Source organism: Equus przewalskii, chromosome X (assembly GCF_037783145.1).
Source record: "Equus przewalskii isolate Varuska chromosome X, EquPr2, whole genome shotgun sequence".
Taxonomy (NCBI): domain Eukaryota; kingdom Metazoa; phylum Chordata; class Mammalia; order Perissodactyla; family Equidae; genus Equus; species Equus przewalskii.
In genome coordinates this window covers 52,861,843-52,873,998 of record NC_091863.1, presented here as the reverse complement: position 1 = coordinate 52,873,998, position 12,156 = coordinate 52,861,843, and the positions used below count along the sequence as shown (strand labels likewise).

At 53.3% G+C, this 12,156-nt stretch overlaps 1 long non-coding RNA gene across 2 annotated transcripts; it reads left to right on the top strand.

Moving 5' to 3' along the window:
• The first annotated feature begins 6,110 nt into the window (after positions 1-6,110).
• On the top strand, positions 6,111-11,561 carry LOC139081142 (uncharacterized). Of its 2 annotated transcripts, XR_011536197.1 has the most exons (4): positions 6,111-6,385; positions 7,143-7,195; positions 10,004-10,089; positions 11,246-11,561. It is a non-coding gene; the product is annotated as an uncharacterized lncRNA (long non-coding RNA). The 2 variants fall into 2 exon arrangements; XR_011536198.1 differs by lacking the exon at positions 7,143-7,195 and having other exon boundaries at positions 6,127-6,385.
• The last annotated feature ends 595 nt before the right edge of the window (positions 11,562-12,156 follow it).

Below are 12,156 nucleotides of genomic sequence, written 5' to 3'. Positions count from 1 at the left end.
GAGGGGGGGCTCCGGGCACAGGCCTGTAGTCAACACTGGGGAGGGGGGAATACCAAGGCATCCAGGCAACCAAGAGAAAGCATTAAACCCTCAGCAATGCGAAGAACTCACCCCCCAGCCCCTGCCCCACCCTACTCTGCGCCTTTGATCACACACACAGGCCAGCGCTGGCCCTGCCCTCCACATGTCCACATTTCTTCTGTAGCTCCCCCTCGGCACATCTGGGAAGGGCGCTGGGCCTTCGGGCCTTACCTCTGTGTGAACCCCTCCTTTGATCACCACACCAGCCACATGGAGGGAGAGAGGTTGGGAGGGGACAGAGGAGAGGAGAAATTCTCCCTTTCTTTGCCTCTCTGAAGACAGCTCACTGAGGCTCAGGAAAGTCAAGCCACTTGCTGAAGGTCTTCCAGCAAAATATGTAACCAGCCTTCTGAGCCCTGACCTTCCATGAGCAGAGGCCTCAAGGAATCCCATAGTATCAAGTGGAAAGAACTAGGGAATGTGCCCCCGATGACAGCAAAGCAGAGAGCCACCTGTTTCTTCTTCTCCATCCTAGCCATGTAGATAAATATAACACCCCTCCTCTTACAGCCCTTGACTGTTTACAGAGCATTTTCCACATGTTCCTTCATTTAATCCTCCCAGCAACCCTGGGAGGAGGGTATTACTCTTACCCCATTGTACAGATGAGCAAACTGAGGCTACAATAGGCAAAGTAACTTACTTGCCCAAGGTCACCCAGCAAGTAAGAGGTGGCACCAGGATTTTATGTCAGGCCTGTGGTCCCTAGAAGCCTTGAGCGGCCCCTCCACTTCCAGTGGAAAACTCGAAGGCTTTAGGCGAGAAGGCCTGGCGTGCTGCAAACAGTGCTTGAGCTTGCAACTTAAGAGGCACTTATTGACTCGCTGCTTCCTAGCGCACTATCATGTCAGACTTAATGCTAGCTCCCGAGCCTCACAGCAATCTCTGGCCCTGACACTTTGCCTGCAGGACCCCCAGGCCCTGTGGATGCCACCTGGTTGGTGTGAGGAGCAGGGGCTTGGGCCCGCCTCCTCAGCACCCTACCTCCTGGAGTCAAGTTGCCCCTCAGCTTCTCTCCCTGCTCAGCCTACAGCGTGGCTCAGGGGCTGGGGGTGGGGTGGTGCTGGGGAGGGAAGCCTGAGTCATCCCCAGGCCAGGAAGCACAATGTTTGGCAGGGTTCCTGGGCCCAGCTAAGGAAGGAGCAGGAGCATTGAGTTACAGAGGCCTGCTAGGGCAGCGAAGAGGTGGTGGGAAGGGGGTGTTGGTGAGTCCATGAAGATGGGAGACTCACAGCAAACTGGGGTCTACAGGCTCCAGCTGGGGGAAGGACCCAGGGAGCACTGGGTGCACCTGGTGGGGGGAGGGGCACAGAGCGGCCAGGAACCTTTACTCTGTCCAGCCCTCCTACCCAAGCCAGGCCCCTCAGCCAGGGCCCTCTTTCCTTGTGGAGCTGTGTCACAGTTGGGTCAGTTCCAGAGGAGGGGATCCCCCTCAACCCTACAGGGGGAGGGCGCCACCTCCTGCTGCCTCCCTCCACCTCTTCCTGTCACGTCCTTGGCCACCAGTGTTTCAAAATATACTGGTTCTTGGCTGGCTGTTTACTTAGGAATCAAAAACATCAAGTTTCAAATTCATTCCCACAGCTTTAGCTCTCACCTCTCGGCAGACTGGTCCAGTTCAAACTGCTCCTTGAGCTCCAGGCCCACAGAGCTGACGGCTTACTTGATATGTCCTCTGGAGTGACCCTCAGATACCTCTAGCTCGACTGGGCCAAAACTAAACTTCTCTCTCCCCACCCCCTAAAATAAAGTTCATCTTCTGTCTCTAGGAGCAATATCACCATCCATCAGCTGAGCATCATTCTTGACGTGTCCCTTTCCTTCCTTCCTTCCATATTGATTGAACACGTGCCAGCACTGTGCATGGAGCTGGGGGATGGTGGTGAACAAGTTGCTCATGATCCCCGCCCTCCCACGGCTTACAGAAAATTACCATCCGGGTTACTAAGGGTCAAGATGAGAGCAGTCCAAGGGTCCAAGGGAGACCATAAGAGGGGTGGGGATCATGGAGGACCTCCCAGAAAGCTCAGACCTGAATGGTGAGTAGGCTGGAGCCCACTGTATGGGGTTGTCAGGTTAGGGTGAAGGGAGGGCAGGGGGGGTGCATGCTGGAATATTCCAGGCAGAGAAGAGCATGTGCCAAGGGCAGAGGTAAGGGGGAGTGTGCAGCTCTCAAGAGACTAAAAGAAGCTGCATAAATAGCCGAAGCTAAGAATTCGGAGGTGGGTGCTGTGCCTAGCAAGAGATGAGGCTGATGAAGTGGCTGGGCACCAGGGCACCCAGGCCTCATAGGTCGCTGGAAGGAGTTGAGACTTTATCCTAAGAGCTGTCAGGAGCCATTAGAATGTTTTAAGCAAGTGAGTGAAACTCTGATGTGAGTTTCCGAAATTGCCCAGGCTTCCTCACACTGACATTCAAGTGGTACAGCTCCACAGTGGCTCTCTGCCACCTCTTAGGCCTTCTGTCATAAACTGCACGGCCCTACACCCAGGCCATTGTACCAGCCTCCACATGGTCCCTTGTCTTCAGGTCTTTAGACCCTTTCATGCCCCAGTCTATTCTCTAACCATGAGGGGAAGAAATGTCATACATGTCAAATCTGATCATATCACTTACCCTGCTTCGAGTACCTTCATAGCTCCCCATGGCTTTCGGGATAAAGTCAGGCTTCTCATCCGGTGGACACACAGACCTTCCCATTCTGAGCATGCCTTCCCGCTCCTCAGTTCCGTCCCTGGCCCACTCACACCGTGTGTTCTATCCGCAAGGCCCAACGCAATGTGTCCCAGGCAGGGCGCACCTCTGGGCATTTGCAACCACTGTGTCCTCCTACTTGATGACTCTTCTTTATCTTCTGCAATTTCTTCCTCATGCTTCAAAGTCTGACTGCATTGTCACCTGCCTGTCATTTCCCAGCTCCCTTCCGTTCCCTTCACCAAAGCAGGGCAGTTAGCCTCTCGCTCTGGGGCTCTCGGGAGCCTTGCCTGTCATTTTGAGATAGCCCCCGCCAGGGTTAACTCTGTGCAACATGAATCTGCCTCTCAGCTTTACTCTGTTTGTGCCTCTGGCAACAGTTTCCCAGTTTAAGCCCCAGGAGTCTGCCCCGAAGCCCAGATCTGGCCTAGCTTACTCCCTTCCTTATAAGCTTACTGTCAGTTACCCTGGCTGAACTGTGGCCTCTCTAATCTTGAATCCCAGCAGCCCCTGGGCTGGAGAAGTCTTCCTGGTCAGGGAATCCCGTGGAAACCTGGCCCTGCTCTCTCAGGCCTCCCCTCCTCCCAGCACTCAGTGGCTAAGCAGCATTGACTGGAACTGCCTAGGCTGGGATCAGGGCTTGGCTAGCCCAGAAGAGGAGTGGAGGCTGGTGGGAGGCTGTCCCTGAAGAGGAAGACCCACACTCTGGGATAGATCCCCAGCTCCATCTTGGAGAGGGGACGAGGGAGCCAGGCTGGGTCTGCCCCTGTGGAGTCACTGGTTCAGAGGGAGAGAGAAATTTTGTGCCATGACAGAGAAACCCACCTTCCCTCACACAGCCAGTGTCTTCCTTTTCCCAGCCAGGGAGGCTGCGCAGGCCCTGGATTTAAGAGACGTGGAGAGCTTCACACACATCCCCCAAACTAGGGCCAGCTCAGGAGGCTTGGGGCTCCCACCCCTCCTTCCCAACCTCCACACTGCAAAGCCCCTCTCTCCACATCAGCTTGGGGCCTCTGGGTTGCTTTCAGGAAGGGGGTGCTTCTCTCCACAGCCCAGCATGGAAGGGGGAGTGGGGGAAGAGATGGCTTGATATGGATTTTTGTGGTCGGAGGTGATTGGAATCCCAGCTGTGCTCCCCAGCCCCTCCCCTCTCCTCCACCAGCACCCCTCCCCCTTCAGAGATGGGCAGGGGAGGGAAAGGGGAGGAGAGGGGCTCTGCTGGCCCCTCACTGCTCAGAGATACCCGACAAGTGCAGCAGCCAGATCTGCCAAGATGAGCAGCAGGCCCCAGGGCCTGGCCGTGGGGCCAAATGTTTGGAGGCAAAGACTATCGTGGGTGATCTGGGGCTATGTGCAGGTCCATCCTTGGAAACTTTTCCCAGAAAGCAGGCGCTAGCCCAGAGGTTCTCAGCACTGGTTTCACATTAGAATCACCCGGGGAGATTGTACAAATGCCGATGCCTGGGCCCCAGCCCAGAGATTCTGTTCTAATTGATCGAGCTGAGAGCCCAAGCATCAGGTGTTTCTAACATGCAGGCCTGAGAACCCCTGCTTTAGAGCAGAATTTCTCAACCTCAGCACTTTTGACGTTTTTGGCCAGATAATTGGTGTTATGAGGGCTGTCCTGTGCATTTGCAGAATGTTTAGCAGCATCCCCGGGCTCTACCCACTAGGTGCCACTAGCAGCAACCCCCTTCTGGTCCCTCATATATGACAACCAAGAATGTCTCCAGGCATTGCCAAATATCCCCCGGGGAGGGCAGAGTCGTCCCTGATTAAGAACCACTGCTTTAGTGTTGGGGATAGCACTGAGGTGGGAATCCACATCCTCGACAGGGGGGCAGCCCAGGGCCCTGCCATGCTCCACAACGGGCTTGGACTCTCTGTCCTCTGGGCTGGAAACATGCAGGGAATCTGACCTCACTCTTGTCACCTTGGGACACAGAACTGAGAAACCAAAGGTCAGAGCCTACGTGGGGATCCAGGGACCCCCACTCTATGACCATATATATTTCAAGCACAATTTCTTGACCACCTGCCAACCACTGGCCATTGTGCTGTGTGCTGAGGGCCCAGGCACGACCCAGGCAGACACTGTCCCTGCCCTCGTGGGGCAGATGGTTTAGAGCAGGGGTCAGCAACCCTTTCTGTAAAGGGTCATATAGCAATTATGTGGGGCTTCCCAGTCTCTCACAACTACTCAACTCTGCTGTTGTAGTGTAAACACAGCCATAGACAATATGTAAGCAAATAGGCATGGCTGTGTCCATTAGAACTTTATTTGCAAAAACAAGCAGTAGGCCAGACTTGGCCTGTAGACTAGTTTGCCAGCCTCTGGTCTAGTGGGAGAAATGAAGAAATACCCAAGTATTTACAATCCATGATGAACCATGCTATGATAGGAGATCTACGGGGTGGCAGGGGAGAGTGGTGGAGGGGGATCAGAGCCCATAGGAGGGGCATCTAACTCAGACTTGAGGGGAAGAGAAGTCTGGGAAGACTTCCAGGAAGAGGTGGCACCTGAGCTGAGTCCTAAAGGACACTCTAGAGTCATGGGTAACCTGAGACCCAGAGGCTGAGGAGGAGTTAGCTAAGTGAAGGGTGAAGGGACAAGTGTTTGGGCAGAAGCAGTAGCCTGGGCAAAGCTCAGGAGCAGAAGATGGCCCGGCACATTCAATATGGCAGAAGAGGAGAGCAAGGTGAGATCCTGTAGGCTCTTGAATTATATGCTCGATCTCTGCGGTTTCTGAGCATGGCAGTGGCGTGGTCTGATTTGTCTTGTGAAACATTCCTTCTGACTACCTTGTGGTAAGTGGGCTGGCTGTGGGGAGCAGAATGGAAGCAGGAGAGGAGGTAATCTCAGGCAACAGACGCAGAGGCCTGGACCAAGGTGGAAACCGTGGAGCCAGAGGGAAGCAGGTAGATTCAGCATGTGTTCGAGGTAGAATGGGTAGGCCTTGGTGGTTGATTGGATGGATGTCATGGGGTGGGGGCGTTGGGGGGTGGGGGGTGGAAAAAAGTGGGGAAAATGGCTCCAGAATTCTGGTGGGGATGTAGTGATGCCATCCATTGAGAGAGGGGACACAGGAAGAAGGGCAGGTATGGAGAGGATGGCAGCTGATGGATTTAGTTGGGACCTGTTGAATTTGAGGTGAGTAGGGGGCCATCCTGGTGGAGATGACCTGGAGGCAGTTAGAAATACTGTCCTTAAGGCCTCATCATAGACTGAGCTCCCCTAGGGAGAGAAAGGAAACGAGGAGAGGGAAGGGGAGGAGGGAGAGGAGGAGAGTGAGGGGAAGGGAGGGCCTAGAGCCCTGAGCAACCGCAACAGGAAAGAGACTAGGGAACAGTGGCCAAAGTGTCGGGGAGCAAAGCGAGAGAGGACTGGAGCCCCTTCCTCTCTCTGGTTCTCCTAGGCTCCTTCTCAGAGCTAAGAGGGTTTGCCTCAACCATCTCCCAGACCTCCCCTGTTCTGGGGGCACAGCTTCTAGCGACATAAGACAAGAGTGCAGCAAAGCCCTCTGGGAGCACAGGAAGTCCTTCAGCTTTCAGGAATCAGAGGAGGCGTCATAGCTTTGAAGAATAAGGAGGATTTCCACAGGCCCAGGAGGTGAGAAGGGGTGGAAGTGGAGGAGTTGGGCAGGGCAGGGCGGGGCGGGGTGGGGCAGGGTGGGGTGGACATTCCAAGCCAAAGGAACCAGGTGAGGAAAAAACCCAGAGGCAAAAAAACACAGGGAGTGTTGTTGAAATCCTGAGTAGTCAGTCTGTCATGACAGGGGGCTTAGGGTGCTGGAGGGAGGGAGGGTGACGATAAAGAAGATTCAAGGGACGGTGGGTATGGTCCGGTGGGTTTGAATCCTGTGTCAATCCCACAGCTGTGTGACCTTGGACAAGTCACTAAACAGAGCCTTAGGTTCCTCCTCTGCGCCAATACCTACCCTTCCCTCTGGAAAGGGGCTGGAAGAAGAACCTTTCAGGCTGTGGAGTTGGTGCGTCTTCAGTCCCTGGCTGGGTTTCTAGAAAGATGGCATAGGTGGGGAATGCTGAGAATCCCCAGGTGGCAGCCAGAGCTGGCTATGGATCACTCACAGGGACTCTGGCCCCTGCCCCTGCCCCCGCTTCCTATCTTCTATGACAACTAGGTTTCCCAGCAAGGGGAAGGAAACAAGAGAAAAGAAACTCTGGACTGGGCTTGGAACAAATCTGGTAGAGGCCCCCCAAGGCAATTTGTATTCCCACCCTTGCCAGCCACCATCTGCCTCACTTGAGTCGTCTCGGAGAGAGGGGACAGCAAGAGGGGCCTTCCATTTCCTGGGTGTGTACTGTGGGCCTGACTTGGTGCTTTTCACAACATCCCCATTTCACAGCTGAGAAAACGGCCAGGCAGCCAGGAGGCAGCAGAAGCCGGAACACTACCCAGGTCTGTCTGACTCGCAAACCCGTGCTTCCCTTTGCCACTCCAGTAACTGTGTAAATTGGCTCTGGAAACGCCCCATCTGTGGCTGTGTGTCTGGAGAGGCCTCTACTGGCTCCCTTTGCTTGAGATGACCCATGGGTCCCCTTCACAGTCCTCCCTCTCCTCTTCATCTGCCCTGTCCTTCTCTGGCACACATTCCCTCCAGCCAGCCCTGAAGCCAGTGGCTGCCCACTCCACTGGGACCCAGACAGATGACGGCAGAATAATTGAAGTGTCCTTCCCATGACCTTGAGCTCTGGCAGGGACTACTTCCCTTGTGTTGATGGGGGCTGATGACAGCTGAGTGGCAAAAGGACACATATAGGGAGATGGGCCGTGTCAGAGCGGGCATGGCCAGGATACCCCAGCCGCCTGCTAGGGCAGCTGCCTCCCCCTCCTCATGCAGACAGCTGGGAATACCCCGTCAAGTGATAGGGCTCAGCTACCACCCTCCTCCTCCTCAGCCAGCCAGGAATACCCCTGACAACTGACGGGGCACAGTCATTTCCTATTGCCTCAGACAGATCCCCAGGTCACCTCTGCCAACGGATGGGATACAGCCACCTCCTCCTGTCCCTGTTATACACCAGAGGATACCTCCAGCAGCCACACACAGATGTACACAGCACTGGGGAGTCGTACACAGAGCTGTGAGAGACACGCAGGGCTCCCAGGAGCCCTGGGACACTGAAGATGGAGATACCAGCCTCCCTGGGGCTCGGGCACGGATGAATACCAGTATCACCAGGCCCACATGCGAGGTCCTCACTGTGGGCCAATGTAGCCAGCAGAAGGGTGGGAGGAGGCTGCCTGAACGTGTATGGATAATCTGGGTCCTTCCGTGGCCCAGCCCACTCTTCCAATTCAGGATGCAGGCCCATGTATGCATACACACATCCCCATATGCCCCTCACTCTACCTCAACACACAAGTTGTGATGCCAACTCTGGGTAAGTCCCTGGCCTGGGCCCTGGGGTAACAGAAAGGAATCAGAAAAGCCCCTCACTCACACAGAGCTCACAGACTAGGGGAGACCCTATAGGTGATAAATCCAATGGGACCTTAGGCTCAGCTGCAAGAACCATTGCATATGGAAGGAGCGAGGTGATGTTCTGGTCCTCTGCAGCCTTGCCAAGACCCCACCTGGTGGACCGGGTCCAGTTATGGGCCCCACACATTAAGTGGTCATAGATCGGGCTCTGTGAGAACAGTCAGAGTTGAAGGGGCTATTTGGCCTGGAGAAGAGTAGACTCAGCGGAACTAGAACTCTGAAGTTAGACCTCTGAGGGGTGGCCACAGGAAAGATAAGGTGTGTGGCCCCAGGAGACAAAGCTAGGACCCATTGATGGAAGCCACAGGGAGACCAATTTCAGATGAAACATCTGACAGATGGTTTTGCTGAGATAAAACAGGATGCCATTTGAGCAAGTGAGCTGCCCATCACTGGAGGTATACAAGTAGAGTTTAGGTGATCACTGTGCAGGGTGCTACAGAGGGGACTCAAGCTCTGGGTGGAGGCTGGGACTAGATGGCTGCTAACAGTACTTCCAACCTTGAGAGTCCATGAGTCTGGGATTCTAATCCAGCCCCTTTATGCTACAGATGAGGAGACTGAGGCTCAGAGAGAGGCAGGGTCATGCTCAAGGTCACACAAAGAAGTAGTGGTACTCCAAAGACTAGACCCAGGATTCCTCACTCCATCTTGGATCCCCCTATTCCTCAGACTGTCTTTGTCAGAGCAAACCTCCTCGGCTGATCCAGAGGCTCCCCTCCAAACCCCACATCCTGGGTGGCCTTATACCCCATGGTCTTTGTTCCCAGCTCCAGCCTGGGCTCAGCTGGTGGATGAGCTCCTTGCTGGAGGGCCTTTGGTTCCAGCGCTGGCTCCACAGATGGGTGCTCTCAGGCCTGCTGGCTGAAAGGAAATTCACATTTGACCTGGAGCCAGATGCAGAGCAGAGGGAAGTAGGGAAACAGGAGATCCAGGGCCTGGAGGGCCAGGCTGGGGCCCACAGACCTCACAAAGCCCTCAATGCCTAGGTGTCCCATAGACTGTGGCTAAGTGAAGCAGTGAGCCTCTTCTGGAGCAGGGGCATTGGAAAGTCCAGTGAGCAATGGTAAGGACCTCATAGACTCTGGTAGAAATCCCAAAGACGGGGCCGCCTGGTGGCGAAGTGGTTAAGCACGCACATTCCCCTTCGGCGGCCCAAGGTTCGCCCCGGTTCAGATCTCGGGTGCAGACGTGGCGCCGCTTGTCAGCCATGCTGTGTGGCAGGCGTCCCACATATAAAGCAGAGGAAGATGGGTACGGATGTTAGCTCAGGGCCAGTCTTCCTCAGCAAAAAGAGGAGGATTGGCAGCAGATGTTAGCTCAGGGCTAATCTTCCTCAAAAAAAAGAAAAAAGAAAAGAAATCCCCAAGACCCAGGAATACTTCCTTATTCATTTCAGGCTTCCCAAGCCCTCACCCTGGATACCCCCTGGCCCTTCTTCCCTGAACAGAATCCCACAATCCGGCCCTCTCCCTCTGACCTCATCCTGCCAAACACAGAGGACTTCTGTCCTACCCATTGGGACACGGCAAAGCAACTTGCTAAACTGGTAAATTGTTTCTGCAGAAGAGGTTCTTCTTGTTGTCACTGAGAATGTTGCAAAAAAAAAAAATCCATCCATGTATGTAACCCTTCACATTTCACAGATTATAAAATGGGAGTTTGGAGGGTAAAAAGGGCTTGGCCAGTATAGAACACTGACCTCCTGTCTCCCGGTCCAGGGATATCTTCACACCATCCCTTCAGCACATTCAGGTTGACAAACCACTCTCTGTCGTCTCCTGGGCCCTCTGCAATTACGGATGAGGTAAGCATGATTACGCTCATTTTAAGAAAAAGGAAACTGAAGCCAAGAGATTTTCAGTGACTTTCCAGCTACCTTTCCTTAACAACCAATAATGTAAGCCATGTTAATTGATGGGGGAGGCTGGACTAGGGATGATAACTTAGAAAAGTGACCCTAATGGTGGATTTGCAGGCACCGTTTCAGGCCTAGGAGGGAGACATGTGGGGCAGTCATTCCAAAACACCGCTCTATGGATAAGTGCCTAAGAATCACCGGAGAAATGAACAAATACATGGTTCTTTTGTGTACACACACATGCACACGTATGGTTTCTTGGGCTTTCTTCTAAATGATTCCATAGCCTTTGGGCAGGCCCAGGAATCTTTATTTCTAAGAAGCACCTCAGGAGACTCTGACGTGTAGCCAGGTTTGGCAGCAACCGCTTTAGCGGAGCCCTGCATTCTAAAGGCAGGGGTGGTCCTGGAAGGAATTCTCTGGAGGACACGTGTTTGCATGGGTTTAAACCCACTCCTGGTGTGAATAGGAGACAAAGGGTGTGTGTGGATATTGGGCAGCTAATAGTCATTCACCACCACTTCCTCTTTTCTATCAGAACCAGCAGATGGGAGGCTGAGGTACGGGGGTTGAATCTTGGCTAGTCTAAGCAGATTTGACTCACTTGGAGAGCTTTTAAAAAATACCAGTAATCAGGCCCCACCTCCAGAGATTAAATTGATCTGGGAGTACAGTCTGGGCACTGGTAATTTTTCAAAGCACCTCAGGAAATTCTCATGTCTAGCCAGGGTTGAGGAGACTCCTCTAAGCCAGTCATAACTCCAACCTCTTTGCCATGCGGTTAGGTTCAGCTTGGGCATGTGGCACAATTCTGGCCAATGAGAGGCATGGACGGAAAGCTGCTGGGAGATTCTGGGGGTGGCTGCCTTGTTTTTAAAAGGGGACATAAGGCAAGGGTGTTACTTCTTCCAGTCTTTGGATTTTATTGAATTAGAGTGTGATACTCAGAGCTGCCACAGCCACCTTATGACCATGAGAGGGCAAGCCTGAAGACAAAAGCCGAGAGCTGAGAATGGTGGAGCAGAAAGATGGAAAGAACTGGAGTTCTTTTTTTTTTTAAACTTTTTCTTTTTCTTTCTTTTTTTTTCTTGCGGAAGATTAGCCCTGAGCTAATTACTGCCAGTCCTGTTCTTTTTTGCTGAGGAAGCTTGGCCCCGGGCTAACATCCATGCCCATCTTCCTCTGTTTTATATGTGGGACGCCTACCACAGCATGGCATGCCAAGTGGTGCCATTTTCGCACCTGGGATCCGAACCTGTGAACCCCGGGCCACCGAGAAGCGGAACATGCACACTTAACCGCTACACCACCGGGCCGGCCCCAGAACTGGAGTTCTTGATGCTGAATAAACCAACCATTGAAATATTCTTCTTTAGGACTTCCTCTATGGGATAATAAATGTGCTTATTGTGTAAGCTATTTTGAGTGTTTTTTCCATTACTTGCAGCCAAATGCTATCCCATTTAATGGAAGAGGAAACTGAAGATCAGAGAGATTAAGTTATAAACCAAGATCACAGAGCTAGTTAGTAGTAGAGCTGAGATAAAGGCCATACCCTTTGCCACTAGCAAATACACACACACACACCAACCCTCAAACCCCAGGTGGTGTAGTGTAGGGGAAAAAGCATTGAGCTATGAGAGGAGGCCTGGGGTGGAGAGATGGGGATAGAGGCCACTTAGCAGCGATTATCAGGTCAAGCATCCTGTGGGTGTCCCGTGCCTCCCAGCAGGGGGGTGGCAGCTGGTGCCTGCTCCATCTCCATCAGCCATTAATTAAAACTTGACAAGAAGATTAATACACAGGGGACAGTTTTAATTAGAGACTTCTGGAACGTTAGTGCTGGCATGGCCCTAAGAGACTAGGTCTACCCATCTCCTTATTATATAGATGGGGAAACTGAGGCCCAGAGAAGTGGAGGGACTAGCCTAAGGTTCCTCAAGGAGTCTGTGGCTTAGGAGTCCAGGTGCCTTGTGTGACTCCCTGGCCAAGCCTTTCTTCTGCCTTGGGATG